At 44.0% G+C, this 19478-nt stretch overlaps 1 protein-coding gene across 3 annotated transcripts in view; it reads right to left on the bottom strand.

Moving 5' to 3' along the window:
- The window catches only part of SCML2 (Scm polycomb group protein like 2), a 62749-nt gene extending 48295 nt beyond the window's left edge, over positions 1-14454 (bottom strand). For 2 of the 3 annotated variants that reach the window (XM_066620782.1, XM_066620784.1), the window contains exon 1: positions 14379-14454. The gene's annotated coding sequence lies outside the window, so the exon portion shown is untranslated. Of the gene's footprint in view, positions 1-13970; positions 14052-14378 lie in introns of those variants that run through there. The other variant, XM_066620783.1, reaches the window with a different exon arrangement.
- Between the last annotated feature and the right edge of the window lie 5024 nt (positions 14455-19478).

Genomic DNA, 19478 nt, shown 5'->3' with positions numbered 1-19478 from the left:
CCATAGTATGCTATTTTACACAGCTAACACAAATCTGACAGTTGTTTGCAGATATATTCTGAACATATAAACTGCTACATGTACTCTTGGTACACATGTGTCCTAACACAGTTCAATGTTAAGACAAGCAATATGTATAATACATGTCACATTTGTATGATCTCCCCAAAACAGAAAGAAATGAAAATCTGTTTAAATGAAAGCTAGTCTGGAACATTACAAAAAGTTGCTGGAAGTCAAACACATTCAAAAGTGATTCCTCTGCCGGCAATAAACTATGAAAGGTCATGCTGAATTCCTGGGCCCCTTTATGTGTAAACTACTTTAAACAGTGTGTGGTTTTTATCTTTTTTGTTGCTATTCTAGCCAACAGATTGCACTTGCTCCTGTAATAAAGATTCCATCCCAGCAGTGATAACCTTCCCTCTCAGCCACTGAAGTGCCTATTTAAAACATAAAAAAAAAATTCTAGCATTTCAGGAGTCTGCCACTTTAGAGGCATAACTGCCTGTTAATACAGCAATACAATCCAAGTGAACATTCGTGGACAATAGACAGCTTCCAAGATATTCTTCTGTAGCCCTCCTGTTTCATTAGAATTGTGGGAACTCTAAATTACATTTCTAACTTATAGACCATGAAGTTGCAAGATACACTGAATTGATCAATCTCCACCATTGGGAAAAACATGTGAAGCTGCTAATAGTTTCATTCCAGGACAGTGATTAGACCATACTGCATTTCAATGCAACAGTATCCACATAAAATATAGAATTATATTATTTATTTTGCAGTATCCCTCATCCTCCTATTTATTATTTGTAACTGCAATCCATTTTGAAATTCATTTGCTGGAACTCCTTTACTGATTAACATGAGTTCATAACTCTGAGACCACAATGAAAGGGTCAAAAGATAAAATGCTGTCAGACTAAAATAACAGTTTTAACCTAAGATATTCATTTTTTTAAAAAATCCGTTAAACTGCTTGAACTGTTTTAAATCTAGATCAAATCCTTATCACCTTTTAATGTATATTCAAAACAACTCATCATTGCTGCAAGGAAGATGTTTAAGAGTTTTATTTTTTAAACTATGGTTAAGTGATGAACATGCTACAGATCTGGAGTTGGGTTACAGTTAGGTTGCATTTAGATTACTGAAGTGCCTTTTAACTTTATAGCTAAGAGATAACTCTGCCTTCTTATCCTCCCCCCCAAAATAGCTGCAGAAAGATCTAAAACTGACTCTTCATTCACAAATTTAAAAAAAGTATGTATCATCTTGATTACTTCGGCTTCACAACTCCAACCACATAAACTAGTACATTAATACATAAAATATCACAGGTTTTAAATGTATTAGCAAATAAAGTATCTCAACCCACTTCCAGTTTCACGACAAAAATGCAGTGGTTCTGTTAGCCCTGGAGGGTCACAACCCCCAGGTTAGGAACAACTGCTTTAAACAGACAACAGCACAATCTATCCTTGGCCAGCCTGCACAGCTCATGGGTGCAGACATAGAGGCAGATGCGTTCTGTGGGCCAGCGGGAACCAGGCCATCCAAGAGAAGCAAGTAAAGAAAAATTTTACTTAGCTCTCCAGGTTATATTTGATACAAGTTATGTTTGTATCACACTCTTCCTCCATGCAACTCAGAAAATTCAGAGTTATCTCATATTATCATCACAACACCTTCTGTGGTATTGTTAGGTGAAAGAAAGTGTCTTCCCCACAACTACCCAGAATGTTTAATGACAAGGATTTGAATAGCTCCTCATCCAAATCCATCACAACGACCACCACACAGCACACTGCCACATAAACTGAGGGGTTATCATTTGAGTGGGACAGTTTATCAAATAGCACATCTTTCTTAATGTACAAGACTCAGAACCAATGTTTATATACATCATACATACTAATAGAAAATCCAGATGGTTGAATGCGTATTGGTTTGTATGTGACACAGGACCATGCAGGACAAAATGATGGTTCCAACATACTGCAGATACTCACCTATAAGACAATCTCACAAATAAGGTGAGGGCAGGTTTTCAGCAAAAATCATGGAATGTTCCATGACCTTCAGATAAGTTGGGGGTAAAACTTAGGCAAAGGTGCTTGTGAGAAGAGGCGTGCCTGGGGGTCCCGCACCCAGGGCAACCCCCAGTATTCCACATCCCTGCATCCCGTTTCATTCCCCCTTCTCTGCCCCCCCGCACAACTGACCCGGAAGTAATTGCGGTGACGCCATCGTCACCACAATTACTTCCGCGCAGCTGCCTCCTCCGTTCTCCCTTTGAAAACAAGGGGGAATGGAGGAGAAAGCCAAGGCCCCCGTGGAGCCTTCCTAGCCGCAGGGGTCTCCATTGCAGCGGTATGGGGCTACTTCCAGTGGCCCCAGACCGCTGCAGTGGAGACCTCCACCGCTTGTAAGCCGTGCAGAAGGCCCCAAGGGGGCCGGGAAGTGGCACGCGTCTCCTCCGAAGTCGCCCTCAGAGACAGAGGAGGGGCGCCCTTGGTCGGGAAGCGACAAGCATCTCCTCCGAAGTCGGAGGAGGCATGCGCTGCTTCCACTCCGCCTCTGAGGGACTCTCTCAGAGGCGGAGCAGGGGTGCACTGGGCCAGGAAGCAGCACACGTCTCCTCCAAAGTTGGAGAAGGTGCGCGCCGCTACCCTCCGCCTCTGAGGGACGCCCTCAAAGGTGGAGGAGGGGCACCCCGGGTCGGGAAGTGGCACACATCTCCTCCTAAGTTGGAGGAGGCATGCGCCGCTTCCGCTCTGCCTCTGAGGGATGCCCTCAGAAGCGGAGCAGGGGCGCCCCAGGCCGGGAAGCGGCACACGTCTCCTCCAAAGTTGGAAGAGGTTCACGCCGCTTCCACTCCGCCTCTGTGGGACGCCCTCAGAGGCGAAGCAGGGGCACCCAGGAGCGCTCCTGGGAGGCAGCGGGAAGCTGCCTCTCAGGCAGCATTTCAGCGCCGACTGGGCCGCCCCCCTTCTTTATAGGAGGAGATGAGATGGGCGCCCTAGAGCGTCAGTGCCTCTCCAGGGCGCATGTCTCCTATCCTCCTATAAAGGAGATGGGGAGGGGGGCAGCTCAGTCATGTCAAGGCGCTGACAAAGAGGCAGCAAGCTGCCTCTCCGCAGCGCTCCTGGACGCTCCTCCTGGGGGGGGCAGGGGTGAGGGTCTGAGAGGCATCCCTGGAGGGTCAGCGCTCGGGGCATTTGCCCCATCTGTCCCCCCAGGTATGCCAGTGCTTGTGAAGAAGAGCTGCAACTTGCCCTGTAGCCTAATTGCCCTATAGCCTGATTGAAAGAGGGAAAGAATATCAGCTGCACCACTGTTTTTGAAGACATTAACAAGATGCCTATGCAGGACTGTGCGCCATTCACCCCTTCTGTGCAACAGAATAGCCAGGAGGGAGGACAGGAGGAGAGAGGAAGCAAGGGGAACTTTTTCCCCAATCTGCAATTGTACTGAGTTTGGAGTTGATAGGTTTTAAGACTCAGTGGCAGCCTGCCTGCCCAGTCACGTGCTGGCTAGTTGCAATGGGAGAAGTAAAGCACAGGATGAGCTCATACTTGCTGCAACACACCTAAGCTGCCCTGATCCCCTGAGTGACCACCTCACCTGCAGATAGGAAGAGGAGATGGTCTACGCTGGATTTTGTGGTAAAAATTTCTCACCTTACAGGCGGGTATCTACAGTATTCAAGAGTCTAAGTATACAGAAGTAGATATGTTTGTACGTTAAAACAAAGAGGAAAAACAAAAATCCTGAGGCAGGCTAAACACGCTTGGTGACCATCCCCCCTCCCCGGAGCCATGGAAAGTTGTAGAGGCAGTTGAAAAAAGACAGCAGCAGAACATGTGAAGGGAGGGAGGAAGGGAGAAGTTTGAGCCAACTGCACATGCTTGAGCCAATTGGGTACTGGGATTGAAAAGTTACACCATTTTGGCAGATCCCTCTTGTTTCCTAATACTAACAATGAACTCAGGTGGTTGAGTGCCTATCATTATAAAGGAGATGACCCAGAAATAAGGTAGTTGTTTCTACCTTATTTCCTATTACCTTATTTCCTTATTACCTATGGGGGGACTCTCTAGGAACACAGAAGAGCACAAGTTTGTATACTCAAGTAAAAAAAAAAGGAGCCTGATGTGGACTGAGCATACTCACAGCCCAATCCAATATAAATCCCAGTGCGGTGGTACAGAGGTACAGGTGCAAGCTATGATGCATCCTGCTGGGGATTTTTGGGTGCTGGGGGTCTCTTCAGGGTAGAGTCCCTTGCCCTGGAGTAAGTCCCAGCAACCGAAACAGGTCAACTCGGAGCCACGTGTTCATCCGTGCAGGCGGATCAGCTCAGGGAAGGGGCTTTGGATACAGTGTACATCAACGCTGCTGATCATGCCCCACCTCTCAGGCCAGACCTCCACCAGCCACCCACCCCTCCACCAGCCCCTTTCACCCTCCCCAGCCCCTTTCAAACCCCCCCCCCCACTCTCCCCATCCCTGTGCTGAACTTACCTGCTCTGGCAGGCCTTCCAACTACCACCAGCACCAACAGGAAGGCTCCTGCACCTTACACTGTCACAAAGTGCAAGGTGCTCCTGCACCTTGCACTGTCACAATGCACAGATGGAACGTGTGTTCCACCAGTGCAGGCCCTCAATAGGACTGGGCCATCAGTTACTCCAAAGATTCACGGAATGCTTAAGTGACAGTTGGAAAAACAACAGCAGAAAAGTGGGGGGAAGGGAACATGGACAATGGAACTGCTTGAGATTTTTAACATAATATAGCATTCAGAATGTGGGTATCAGGGTTGAAAGGATGCAAAATTTTGTTGTGCATCCCACTACTTTAATCCTATACAAAACTGAGTAATTAAAAAGTATTACTTGCTTCTTTAGCTGTACCACTTGGCACTCTGAATCTTTAGTGAAAGCTAAGTTTTAACAGGTGCTACTCCATTACCTGAGAATCTTTCTGTTTGGTGATCCTTATTTCTCACATAATTGTGATTCTTATTTTTCTACAAGATTACAGAGTAAACTTATGTGAAAATAATCACAGGCTGGAATTCTCATTTGCACATTTTACTTTATCATTCACTGAAGCAATACTCAGTTTTCAGGAATTTCCTCTTCCGTTGCAGCCCCTATGCCTCATCCCACACCTTTTCCCAAGAGTCTTCTTTTCTTAGGCTTTTGGGAGGTAAGAAGGACAACTGTGTGGGGGAATGGGGACTAAAGACCCCTTCATGCTGCTTGCTTGCACAAGTTAGAGTCTAACTCAAAGCAGTAAAGTGAACTGTGCAAGATGTCCTTTCTTTGATTTCCTGATCACTTGTAAGGAAGATTTAACATTGGGTCATCACATGTATAGAAAACCTACCCATACAGACAGGTACCTTAACAGGTGTTCTAATCACTAGCCAAAGCAAAAGAGAGGTGTGATGAAATCACTGGTTACCTGAGCCAGGCAGGTCTTGGTGCCAAACCTACAAAGTGAGTTGGAGCATGCGAAACTAGCTCTGCGGACAAATGAGTATTCCATGAGGAAAACTGAGACAGCGATACATCCCCAACAGTTTAATAGATATCAAAATGTAGAACAACCTGTTCCAAGAGCTCAAGACTTTCTCTCTCATTTTAAAAATGTGACAGACTGTATTGGGAGACCGTTGGAGAAGGCAAACATCTGGCCAATATATAAACCTACCATCAAAGTACAACAGGCTCTGCGATTGGCTAAGGATGCAAGAGTTCTCTGTGGCAGGAGTATATTGGGTCCCATGCAGTTGTGGACAAGTATACATTGGTACCACCAAGAGGAGTACAAAGACAATGATAGCAGAACATGAGATACGGCCAGTTACAACAAGCTGAAAAATCAGCCACTGTGGAGCATGTAGTTGAGACTGGGCACAGAATGGATTTTAAACTAAAACAGGTATTGGCCACTGCCAGTCATTTCACACTCGGATTTACAAAGGCCACACAGATTTATAAACATCGGAACAACATAAACAGAAGAGAGACCCTGAGTGTAAATGACTCTTGGTTACCAGTGTTCAAAAAGACAAGTATCCGGGACCTTAAGAACAAAAGTAGAACAGTAAGTACTTGGGATTTTAAAATCAGAACATCAGTTATATCAATGATACTGGATAGTTTGAAGAGCTACTTACTGTAGCTTCATCCTTTGAGAATGCCTACCAAAGTAGTAGGCAAAACACTAAGTGAGAACAGCTTTATTCAACCACAGCCCAAACATGAACTGTGCAAGGATCTCTGATGCTGTTAATTTAGTTATTGTTGCAAGCCTAAAATACAAGACAATAATGCTTCATATGCTCAATAAATGGCCTGAAACCATTGATACTGCAGCTGAAGCTAAGTGTGCGAAGATTTGATCAATAACGTGGATGGGAGATCAGTCACTGCGCCATGTAGGGACAGAATAAGAGCATTCAAAAAATGCTGATTCACTTTTAAACATTGAAATTCCCTCAAATTACCATGATTAAGGTTGCAATCCTATACACACTTTCCTGAATGTAAGGCCCATTGAACACAATGAGACATATTTCTAAGTAGACATAAATAGGCTTATGCTGTTAAGAGTTGGTTCTCATTATTAAAATCACTATTTAGAGATCTTAATGTGCAGGTTAACAGCTCAGCAGTCTTACATGTTAAAGATATAATCCATCCAAAGTTAAGTACATTTAATTCCCATTGATATTAATGGTTAACTCAATCAATGGAAATGTAAGTGCTCAGCTGTATCATGCACTGAATGACTTGTAAGTAACCTAGGACTCTCTGCATGCATCTGGTTTTGTTTGTTTTACAGATTAAGAAGTAGAAACATTTTCTGTGTTCCAGAGTGAGCTGCTATAGGGATGCAAAAGAGGATGCTGAAGCCTAAAAAAAACTATCCCAGAATAATTAGGTATATAGATTGGATAAATGCACAATCAGTAGAATCTGAAACAATTTTAGAAGAATAAATCTAACATGTTAATGATTGGGTATACCAAAATTAGTGAAATTTTATTATTAGTGTTATGAAGACAGTATTTTTAACTTGGAGACTCAAGTGCCATTAACTTTCTGTAGAGACTAACTGTCCATTTTTTGCAACTGCATTACTTTAGTACACAATACTGTACTCCACTGAAATAGAAGTCGAATCTTCAGCAGCTCTGTATGCAAGTTAATCTAAATCCATTGACCACTGAAATGTCAAATGAATGGATGACATATGGCAAAGGAACCCCTTCCCCCTCTCTCACAGAAAGCTTCCAATTTGTCTTGATTTAATTAAAAATACATCAGAAGACATTTAAATTTAAATATTCAGCTACATAATGTAATGCTGTTTGAGTCAAGACTTCTATCTTCAATAGTTTACTTGCTCATAATATCAAAGAGAGTGGCACAGATATGACTCAAAGAAATTTCTAAATTCAAAGTACCAAGCCAAGAAAAATTCTGGATGCTTCATGCCCAAGGCTACAATTCACTAGGCAATTCAACTGCACAACTCTTTAAAATGTATGACAGCTATGTGAGAGGCCATGCTGTGGCTCAGCTCCAGTAACATGCTGTATAATAATTAATGCTCAGCTAGGACCATATTCTGGCATGAAGCTCCCTGGAGGAGTTTGTCCTATCTCTCAGCCTAACCTACCTCACAGAATTGTTGTGTAAATAAAATGAAGAGGAAAGAGCAGTGAATGCTGCTCTGAACCCTCCAGAGGAGGAAGCATGGGATAATACTGAAATAAACAAAATGAATAACTGTAAATAGGGCTTGAACAGATAAATTCTAGTGAATTGTACCCCTTTAATTGATACCTATGACTTTTTTCAAGCTCTGACAGAACACTGCTTATGAAGAAGAGATGGAAATCAAGTCTCATTCCTTGCAATACAAATTATGGAAGAAGTAAACAATGGGCTGTTTCAGATAATAGCATCCACCAGCCCCAATTAAAAGTCAAGGTCCACATGCCCTGTCCCACCCCATCCCCCAGGTGTTTGATTGCTCCACATACTTGTACTGCAGAATGTCTGAACAGCCCCTATTTGTACTGTTTTAAATACTGATATTTATACTGTACTGCATAATTAGGAGCAGATTTGACTTTTCACCCCCATGTGAGTATGTGGTGTGCTACAGCACACAGGATAAGGGGAAAGAAATGTGTGCTGCCTTTTTTTAAACACAAAATGGGCAGGGCTCACTATCATCCCAACCAGTCCACTGACTTGGCACTAACTTACTCCTACTCAAACCTGCCCTACCCAAGGCAAAGCCATTTAATACTGTTTCTGGTCAAGGCACCCTTGGCAGCTCCACTGAACCCACTTTTCTCTCACTCCAAGACCTTGCATAGCACTTTACTAGCAGTGTGCTGTCTTTTACACAAAAGAATACAGGAACTGACTTTTTGTGACTACCGTTACTGAGGCTAATCATTTTAGGAAACTTCCAACTTGACCCATTTTGTGTACATGCAGTACTGCAGCAGCAAATTCCATGAACAAGATCATATGAAAAAACACTTCAATTATCACAGATGTTCCTGTTGCAGTACAGTCAAATCCCAGCTCATGCTTTTCTGCTCACAGAATGAGCCACTTCTGGGAGCAGGAAAAAAGGGGAGGTTCATGAACATCCAATGATAGTGAATTAGCCCTCAATGAACTCAAATATCATGTTTTCTAACTTCATAAGTTTATCCTGTTGGAAACAGATTGAAGCATTTGCTTAAAATGTCAAGTATGCTCTAGGTACAAAACAAACCAAAAGTCCATACAGCAGAGACATCATACAGACCAGAAGGTCCAATGTGACAAGAGAATAAGACAAATTATATCCAGTGATAGCTATTTGTCTCTCCTTGAAAAGAAAGGAAACCTCAGGAAGTGAGGCCCTCCAGCTGTTGCCACCTGTCCCGAGGAAGACTCAGGTCCCCAGCAGTAAGGCTGAAGAAGTGACTCTGGAGACTGTAAAATTATTCAGTTCAATTTATTAATAAAAGTTTTGTTTAATAAAATAGATATCTAGTATTATAACAGAACTACTGAAAGACTGAAATCAGAGAGCACAAAATAATACTGTACTTTGTTTTTTCCATCTCCTGTGTTATCCTAAAAACCACTCTCATCACAACTGTTAATCCTTATTTGCCTTCTAAGTACAATGATAAACTATTCCCCCTTGCTGCATAAAAACATTTAACCCCTTAAAATTTCAGCAACCTGTTTGGATATGCCTGAGATTCAGGCAGTTGGCGCAGAACTGAATTCACTTTAGGCCAGGAGAAAATCTCTCACATGTGCCAAGATGAACCATAACAGTCTGTCAAAAGTAGCAGGGTGCACCCTGGGCCACAGGGGCTAAAGAAGAGATGGCTTGGGAGTTATGCTTTTGGCAGACAGTGAGAAAGAGATTTATCTCCCTTGTCAAGAGTCCCGATCCTGAAGTGATGATAGCAACACCAAGTGAATGACCAAATTATGATGTGGAGGAGTCCTTGCTCTGACACTGGTCTCTTGTCATTCTCAATGAAATGACACAGAAGAATAGGAAGCACTTAGCCATATATTGCAAATGCAACACCATACTCATAGCCACATCCCTTATGTGGGGCAACTGCCTTGGTCCTTGCACTTTCATGACAAATATATGGCCATAATGGGGGGGGGGGGCTGGACTGGCTGAGCTGCCCTGGGCTCAAACCCTGCTCGCACCCTTCTAGGAATGGCTGTGACCATTCCTATATCCAATGAAACAAGAAGTAAACACTTGGTCAGACAGTACTAAGCACATTTACAATTCATTCACAACAGAGACAATTCATTCACTAAATTTCTGCTGCATCAATATGTATTACCAAAATCACATATTAACAGTGAAAGAGGCAGCAAAGGTATGATTTATGTACCAACACAAGTACAAATGGCTTTAAGTTGTACAAATGGCTTTAATCCTGCAGATTCCTCAAATTCTTACACTCAAAGAAAGTAAGCTCCAATGAAATCAAATGAACCAAATCCTGCAATGTATCACCAGCATGGCTGCTTTGACATTACAAAGAATTAAAAAGTTACTGGTCAGGATTTCCATGTATCATACTTGCCTGCACAGATATGGATCAGGCTATTTAATATTTTTTTAGTATATTTAATAATGCAATCTGAAAAGCACATGCTGGGGGGATGAGAACACTTGTTAACTGTAGTGTCTGCATTTTAGGTTTCTTTAACAACTCTTCTCCCTATTACTAATTGCTATCTTCCCAATGACATTATTATTCACTGGAAAATCTCTATTGTTATTTGCAGTTCTTTCAAATGAAGTCTGCAGAAGACAATACAGCAGCAGGTTTACATAACATTCATAATCAGGAAATGCTTACATTGGATAGTTATTGAAATTTTAATGAAGGGTGCTTTTTCAAATTTCATTTTGTTTATTTCCATACAGCTTACTTATCTCAAAGATTTGAAATTAATAAAAGGAACATATAAAACATTTGACTAAAAGAGTTAAAACTATAACCGTTTCCAACCTCTACTTCTTTAACTTCTTTAATTAACTTCTTTAATTTCTAAATGCCAACCTGAATAAAAACATCTACAAAATAGATTTTTTAAAATAAATGTGGCAGATGCTATTCAATTAAACATCTTAAAGATGTTACCATATTAAACATCTAAATACAAACATCTAAATATATTAGATGTTTACCAATAAAAACTTATTTTTTCCATTGTTTAAAGTTTAAAAAGTATTTGATTATTCAAAAACATCCCTTATAGCTAACTCACAGCCCAATCCTATGTATGTCTACTCAGAAATAAATCCCATTAGGGTCAATGGGGCATACTCCAAGGAAAGTGTGGATAGAATTGGGCTGTAAGAGCCCAATCCTATGTGTATCCACTCAGAAAGAACAGCCCAATCCTATGCATGTCTACTCAGAAGTAAGTCCCATCATGTTCAATGGGGCTTACTCCCCATGAAAGTATGGATAGGATTGCAGCCTAATTCAATGATCAAGAAAATGAAATGGCAGGGGAACAAAAAAGAAAATTAACATATTTTAGGATATAATAAGTAACTATTTAGACAAGCCGAACACATGAAAGTTCTTTTTATTACTGAAGTTTAACCAAGCATGAAATGTAGCTATATAAAGTAAGGTTCCACTTAATTACTACCATGCTGCAATCTGTACTGCAATTTGTTGAGCCATGGGCAGTGGCTAATTCATAAAATATTCTTTTCACAGCACCAACATTGAAGTTTAATTTCAAATTTGATAGAAAACACAATACCTGTAAAGTAAATGTGAATCTCTGCAAAACATAATCTACTTTTACACCTTGATCGTAAGAGTTTTTCTTTTGTGTAAATTCCACACAGCTTATTTTCATAATTGAGTGAAATCCACAGAAAGCTAACTATGCCCACATACCACTGAAGTCAATGGTATTTAAGTACCTACATTTCTTTAAATTGTGTTCTTATGTGCAGATGATGGTTTCACAACACATACAGCTCAATCCTAACCAACGTTCCAGCGCCAATGCAGCCATAGCAAATGGGGGGACTGCATTCTGTGGTGGTGGGCAGCATGGAGGCCTACTCAAGGTAAGGGAACATTTGTTCCCTTACTTTGGGGCTACTTTGCAGTTGCATAGGTAATGGAAAGTTGGTGAGGATTGGCGTGACATACTGTACATGTGTTCTTTTATACTTGTATTAACAAAACTTTGCCTAAATTCTGCATTTCAATGGCGAGGAGTAACCAGCGTGGCCTACTCTTAAAAGCACTTTTAAAAATTATTGACTTGGATCAACTTTAGAGGACAGATTAAAAAAAAAAAACTCACATCATTTACTCATTGTCATCTCAAAGATCTCAGTATGATTGCTCTACATTAGCAGCTTCAAGGCTGTATTAAGGCTGTGATCCTATACTGTATTACCTGGGAGTAAGTCTCATTTAACTCAATGCAGCTTATTTCTGAATGGGTATACACACTGGATTTCAGTGTAGGCTATGTACTTGGAATGCATCCATTGAAATCAGTGGGGCTTAGTGCATGAAAATGGGGCAGCAATGGGGGTATAAACCTAAATATATAATCTTGGGGGGAAAAACACAAATATGCCTCATTTTTCAAACAAATATCTTTGTGACGGGGGGGGGGGTACTAACCATGTTTGATAACACACAGGGTGACCAGATGTCCTCTTTTTCAGTCTTGTGTTCTGGAAAGAACTGAAACATCCTGCTTTTCCCTGTTTGCAGGCAGTGCATAGCCTTTTTAGAATGTACACATTAAATGTAATATAGTTTTAAATTTCATAATAAGTAATACAGTGTTGAAATCAACCCCATGAAATCAATATAGGAGTGTTTTTAGCTTTTATGTTGTTGTGTCCTACATTTTTCTTGCACGTCCTACATTTTGGGGTACCTCTTTTGCGGTTATGACATCTGGTCACCCTGCTAATACACAGGTTGGAGGTTTTGCATTTCCAGGTGCTTCCTGCAGCACATAAGGGCAGCAGCTGCCTATTCTGTTGAACAGCTCTCCACCCATCACCAAAACTTGTTCACTTGAAAGAATGTTTTGCCCTGGAGTGGGAAGAAAGGCCAGGAGCAAGTCTGGGAAAGATTCCCAGCAGTGGGAGGAGGAGAAGCATAACTGCTCTTCAATTGCCCATCTGCCCTCCTGAGGCCCCTGCCCTAGATCGAATTTTAGGCGCCACTCCTGCTCCTCCTCCTCTTCCTCAAGAGGAAAAAAGGGAGGGGAGCACTGAGCTGCCTGCGAGAAGCTCGAGTTCAAGGAGGTGTGTCTCTCTCTCTCTGCTCCTGTCAAATACACACACCAAAGCGAGCAAAAAATAAAGATGGATGGGGCTGGGGAAGTGGTGTGGGCGCAAAGCAGCGCCAGGAAAGGGAACAGGGCTGCAACCCTATGCACTCTTACCTGGGAGTAAGTCCCAGTCAACTCGGGGAGACTTACTCCTGAGTAGACACACCTAGGATTGGGCTGCAGGGCTTTCTTTGAAAGCTCTGGGAGCCCAAGGAATCCCCCCCCCCAGGCTCTCCAACGACTCCTGCTCCAAGTCGCACAGCAGCGTCCCAGGCGACGCAGAGAGACCCCCGCGTGGTTAGGATGAGCGAGCGGTTACGCGCCAGCTGCCATAGCTCAGCTCCCGCAAGGAGATGCAGGGCTTGATTTTCTTTTGGGGGCCCCATCCTAGCCAACTTTCCAGCACGGGCGCAGCTGCAGTGGTGCCCCCTCCCCAGGTAAGGGAACACGTGCGACTGGCAGAACTGCACCAGCACTGGAAAACGGGACAGGATTAGGGCAATCCCCCCCACCTCAACCTCTTCCCCCCCCCCCCCACGTTTATGGCTACTGCTGCCGCTAGGCTCTTTCCCCCTAGCCTCCAGCAAAGGGGCCTTCCAGAGAGAGCGGGAAGGAGGGAGCGAGAGACCTGCCGTGCCCCCTGGCTGCACACAGGATCCCCCACCTCCTGCTGCTGCTGCTGCAGCCGCCTCTCCCCGGAGAGGAATGCAAGCTTCTTCCCCTCCTTCTTCTTTTGATCCCAAGGTGGGAAGAGAGAGGAGGGAGCCCCCCGCCCCCCACGGACTGGGGAGTCAAGCCTCCTCTTGCTCCCCGGAGAGATCCATAAACTCAGCAGCAGCGCAGCGCGCGCTCTCCAAACTGCACCGGCGACCCAGGGGACGCCGCAGCCCTGCAGGGCGAGGGTGCAAAAAACCAAGCAGAGGAGGCAGGATGCAGAGTGGCTCCCCCTCCCCCCGCCGCCAGACCCACCAAGGAGCCCGATGCACACAAGGTTGCAATCCCATGCCCACTTTCCTGGGAGTAAGCCCTATTGAATGCAATGCCACTTACTTCCGAGTAGACATGCCCAGGCTTGTGCGCAGGGCAGGATGCAGAGTGGCTCCCCGCCAAGGAGCCTGATGAGGGTCTAAGGTTGCAACCCCATGCGCACTTTCCTGGGAGGAAGTCCTGCTGCATGCAAGGGGGCTTACTTCCGAGTAGACATGCCCAGGCTCGTGCGCTGAGCCGGTGACCGGCAGGGACCCCTGGAGCGCCCACGCCCCCTCCGGAAGGCGCGCAGCAGCCGCCGCCGTCCCTTCCCTTCCTTCCCCCTTCTGGTCCCCGCGCTTCACAGAGTGCGGGACCCGGGAGGACGCCGCAGCCAAAGGGGGGAGGCGGCCCCGGCTCTGCCTCCAGTCCTGGCAGACAAAACGGGGCTCGCCCCCGGGGAGACGCGGAGCCCCTGCCGGCAGCACTCACCGCAGGAAGGGAGCCGCCGGCGCCACTCGCGTGTCTGTCAGCTGCGCGCTGCCCCCGCCGCCTCCGCCATGTTCCTGGGGCGCTGCGCATGCCCGCAGCGGCGCTGGGGGCTTCCCTCCTCCCTCCGCAGCCCGCGGGCGAGGGGGCTGGCGGCGAGGCGCCCGTCCCCGCCGGCCACCCGGGCGAGGGAGCCTGTGCAGGATGCCCGTCCGCCCGCCCTGCACTTGCTCCTCCGCGGAGCGCGCGCACCACAGACCCCGCGCAGCGAGAGCGCAGCGTGCAAGAGGCGCGCAGCCCGAGCCTAGGCGCGTCTACTCAGAAGTAAGCCCCATTGAGTTCAGTAGGGCTTACTCCCAGGAAACTGTGCGTAGGATTGCAGCCTCAATCGCTGCTTCTCTCCAGTGATGCTTCCAGATAGATCAGTTTTGTACTAACCTCCGCACTGCATCGCCCACGAAGATGATCCAGTGGGACTTAACAGTGCAAAGATAAACCAACATCTACAAGCGTAATAATTAAGGCTGCCATCCTATCCATGCTTTCCTGGGAGTAAGCCCCATTGACTAGAATGGGATTTACTTCTGAGTAGACAGGCATAGGATTGGGTTCTGAGGCTGCCATCCTATCCACGCTTTCCTGGGAGTAAGCCCCATTGACTAGAATGGGATTTACTTCTGAGTAGACAGGCATAGGATTGGGTTCTGAGGCTGCCATCCTATCCACGCTTTCCTGGGAGTAAGCCCCATTGACTAGAATGGGACTTACTTCTGCACAGACATGCAGAAGATTGGGCTCCAAGGCTACAATTTTATCCATGCTTTCCTGGGAGTAAGCCCCATTCACTATAATGGGACTTAGCTCTGAGTAGACATGCATAGAATTGAGCTCTAAGTTGCGCTTAAAACTATCCCAAAATATTGGCACTAAAAATAAACCAAAAATATAAAGGGTTATAGTTAAGTTATGCTTGAAACCATCCCAAAATATTGGTACTAAAAATAAACCAGCACTATACAGTTACAGTTGCCCTTACAGTTGCTCTTCAAACTGTCCCAGAATATTGGCACTAAAAATAAACCAACAATATACAAGTGTTATAGTTAAGTTATGCTTCAAACCATCCCAAAATATTGGCACTAAACAAATGCCCTGCAACAATAAATCATGCTTAAGATTGGAGACAAAATTCTAAAACAAGAGCAACTACTGAAAAGGCCCTGTTTCAGAAGACACTATTCTCAAGCTGGATCATCTTTCAAGGGTTGGATTTGCTTGATGGGATGATTCATGTCAGAGCAGGTGGCAGGGCTGGCCATCCCTGAGGCCCACTAACACGGTCGCCTCAGGCAGCAGAACTCTGCCTGCCTGCCTGCTTGTCTCCCCTTCCTCTTATCCCTGGATTGGAAAAGGAAGAGAGAGACAGAGAGGAAGAGGAAATGTGGAGGGGAGGAGAGTGCTATGCCAGAATATTGGAAAGTGGGAGAAGCAGAGGCTTGCTCATCATCAGGTAATGAGGGCAGTGTTTAGCAAGCTGCTGTAGGCATAAGGAGCTACTGGACTGACCCTGGCAGATGGGCACCAGTTGTTTGGGCTGCCAAATGTTAAAAACAGCACCTTGAATTGTGTCCAGAAGTCAATTTGTAGTCCATTTTAAAAATCACCAAAAATGGGATTATGCAACCTCAGTACAATATCTACTTTCACCAGACAGTAGGCTACAGTCAGGGCTGGCCTGACCATGAAGCAAGGTGAGGTGGACTATCTCACATGGCAGGTGAGCAAGGGCAGCAACCTGTGCCATCAGTCACCTCCACAGCTGTTTCTCTAGCCCTCATTACTTACTACCCCCTTATTTGTCTCCTTCTGCCACTTTATGGTTTGAAATAGCACAGCAGTGCAGATTGGAACAAAGACACCAATAAGCAATAAGTCACTTTACCTCTCTCCTCCAGATTAAGTGGAAGATGTGTGACTATTGGGTGCGGACAGGGAAGCACCGTCAGGCAGAATTTCTCCTTCTGCCAGCTCTGGGTACAGGCAGCATTCTTCGATAGCTGAATCCGCTTCATGACATTCTTCAAGGAAAACCATGCAACACTCATGCCTAGAAGTTACAAAATCAAAGATACTTTGCAAAAGCTTCCTATTGCGGTAAAGCTGTAGCTCCTAGTCAAGCACAGATAGTCAAACCTATCCAAATTTCCACAGCTGATGCATGTGTGCTGCATCCTGCAATGGGAGAGCAATTAAGGAGGCCTTCTCAAGATAAGGGAATATTTGTTTCCAAAAGTTGGATAGGATTGGGACCTCAGTCCCTCAGTGGTGGTCTCATATTATCAGTTACTGCTTGTTCCTGCCAGCCGGAGATTTGTGATTCCCAACCATTATCACTTCCATCTTGTCCAGATTCAGATTCAGTTTGCTATTTTCCATCCAAGCATTATCTCTAAGCACTACAGACAGATGCTTATGGCAGCTTAGTGATGACACTGTCAACTTCTAAAATCTGGAAAACGTCTTCCATATTGGTGTTAAACAGTATGTTCTATAAATGCTATGTAGATGTACAGGTATGTATATAAAACAACAGCAAAATATTCATGTTACTCAGTGAAATGCACATGTTTTAATGGTTATATACATTAACTATTATCTAATAATAACTGAATACAGTCTCATGTGGGATATGCATTCGCATATGCACATACGGCATGTATGTTATACCTGTATGTGCACATATGTATGGTATATATAGGATGCTATAAGCCATTAGAGACTTAAACCAATTTTCCATCTCATTTTTCCTTTTTTCTTCCAGTTGACACAAGTGTGTTCCATAAACTTCAGTTCTTTATTTTTATTGAAATATTTTTATTGTTCTTTGATTGCATTGTTTGTTTTTATTGTGTATTTACTTGTGTATTGTGTATCTTTTTATATGAAGTGCCTGGAAATAGCTATGAAAGGGCAGTTTATGAATTTATGAAATAAATGTCCTGGAAGCCACTGACCACAGGTCCTCGTCCAGCCATTTAAAAAACGAGATTGATTTACAAACAAATATATTTTTGGTACTTAAGAGTTCCCCCAAGTATGTGGAACTACCACAACCATCCCATATCCAATATGAGAACATTAATAATCATCTACCTTACAGAATTATTGTAAGGATGACATCAAGATAATGTGAAGTGCTTTGAACGCTCAAAACCAGTATACAAAATCTATTTTTATGACTATTTCTGCCTTTTAGATTTTGAAGAAACTCAGTAGTTTGTGGTAATTATTGTACTTGTTGCATGTGCTTTGCAATGGTTTCCAGCCCCTCTAACTGAAATCCAGGAAATTACATTTCTTTAATTACTTCCATTGTATTTTCCTTCTGAATTTAAAGCTGCTTTTGTGTCACTTGTGATTATTTGGTAGCATTTTCTGTAATTTTGTGTAAGTACTATAACATTATACACAGCAATACTGTTTGAATTAAGACAATGCACACACATCCATTTCCTTCTGAAATCACTGGCCCAACACCCATTGAATTCAAAGAGTCAGGATTATTCTGTAAATCAAATTCTGCTCCTGACAATGTGAATCCTTTTGTGTACGTTAAAAGGAAAACATTTGATCCCCCTTTGGGAATAGGAGCAGAGGGTGGAAATTAAGCTGGATGGCTGAGAAACAGCATAACTCCATTTCAGATGTCTTCCAAGACACCAGCATGTGACACTGACTTATGTTTTTAATAATATATTTTTCATTATACTTTTATGTTTTGGCTGCAACAAGAGAAATTCCATCTCCTATTTCCTGGAAAAGAAAAAAATATATATATGTAGCTTCAAAAGAATAGGCAGGATCATTTTTAGAGCTGGAGAATAAAAGCACCCTAAGCACATGCAGTTATATGCAGTGCAATCCTTACAGGCTTACTCAAATGCTTACAAATGCATTTTACTGAAAATTAACAGCCCATTCCTAACAAAGGCCCCAATCCTATCCAACTTTCCAGCACTGATGCAGCCCTCAGGTAAGGGAACAAATGTTCTCTTACCTTGAGGAGGCTTTTGTGACAGGCCCCCCACTGCAAGATGTAGCACATGCCCTGTTGACACAGCTACATCAGCACTGGAAAGTTGGATAGGATTGGGCCCTAAATTCTTACACTGTGATGCAGTGGCACCAGCATGGGCTCTGCTGCATCCCGGAGTGGGGGGTCTTCTTGAGGTAAGGGGGTGATTTGTCCCCTTGCCCCAGAGTAAGCCCTAGCTGCCACAATGGGTCAACTTGGGTCTGCACCAATGATATCACCAGTGCAAGTCTGAGTTGATCTGTGTTGGTGAATCAGGACCAGGAAGGGGAAGCTGGCACCACTGACCCGGTCCCCTCCTGAGCTTGATCTGCACACCCCCCACCCTCATCACCATCTTCTCAATGACCTGTTCCACCCCTTACTAACCCTGCACCTTCTCCAGCAGGCACTCATGCGAGCCCTGGCATTTGCACAAAGCTGAAGGCCTTCTCTGCAGCAGTGCGGTCCTTGGACCTGTGGCCTCTGGGCCTGTCGTGTACTCATAGTCAGTCATTACAACAGTCAGTCAGTGCATTATTCAAGAGAGGTTTAAAGATTACTAATAAAATACTACGGGCACATTCCCAGTTAAAATCCTTTGTATGATATGTTAGCAATATTTTAGCCCAGATTATCCTGGTTCAGCATTCAGTTTATTTGTACAACATCACTTTCCAAATTCTTCCAGCATTGTGATTTTAGGATCTATGACAGGCCCCATTCATGCCATTGTGCAACCCTAAACATGTTCACTCAGAAGGAAGTACCTCTGTATTCAATTGCTCCCAGGTAAGTGTGCATATATTGTGTTGTTTATCTAATAACTGAACAGAGTATCACTTCACACATTACTTTTTCAGACATAAGTATTAATACTTAGAGGAAAGCATTAGGAAAGCATTATTATTAGGGCAGGTGGGTGAACAAGCAAGCACACCTCCACCCCCCTTTCCCTGCCCTTATGAAAATCAGTGCATGCCAGCTTCCTTAGTCTGTGCTTCTTCTGTTTGAAATTAACAGGCACAGGG

This window comes from Tiliqua scincoides, chromosome 3 (genome assembly GCF_035046505.1).
Source record: "Tiliqua scincoides isolate rTilSci1 chromosome 3, rTilSci1.hap2, whole genome shotgun sequence".
NCBI lineage: Eukaryota > Metazoa > Chordata > Lepidosauria > Squamata > Scincidae > Tiliqua > Tiliqua scincoides.
This window is presented reverse-complemented; position numbering and strand designations above follow the sequence as displayed.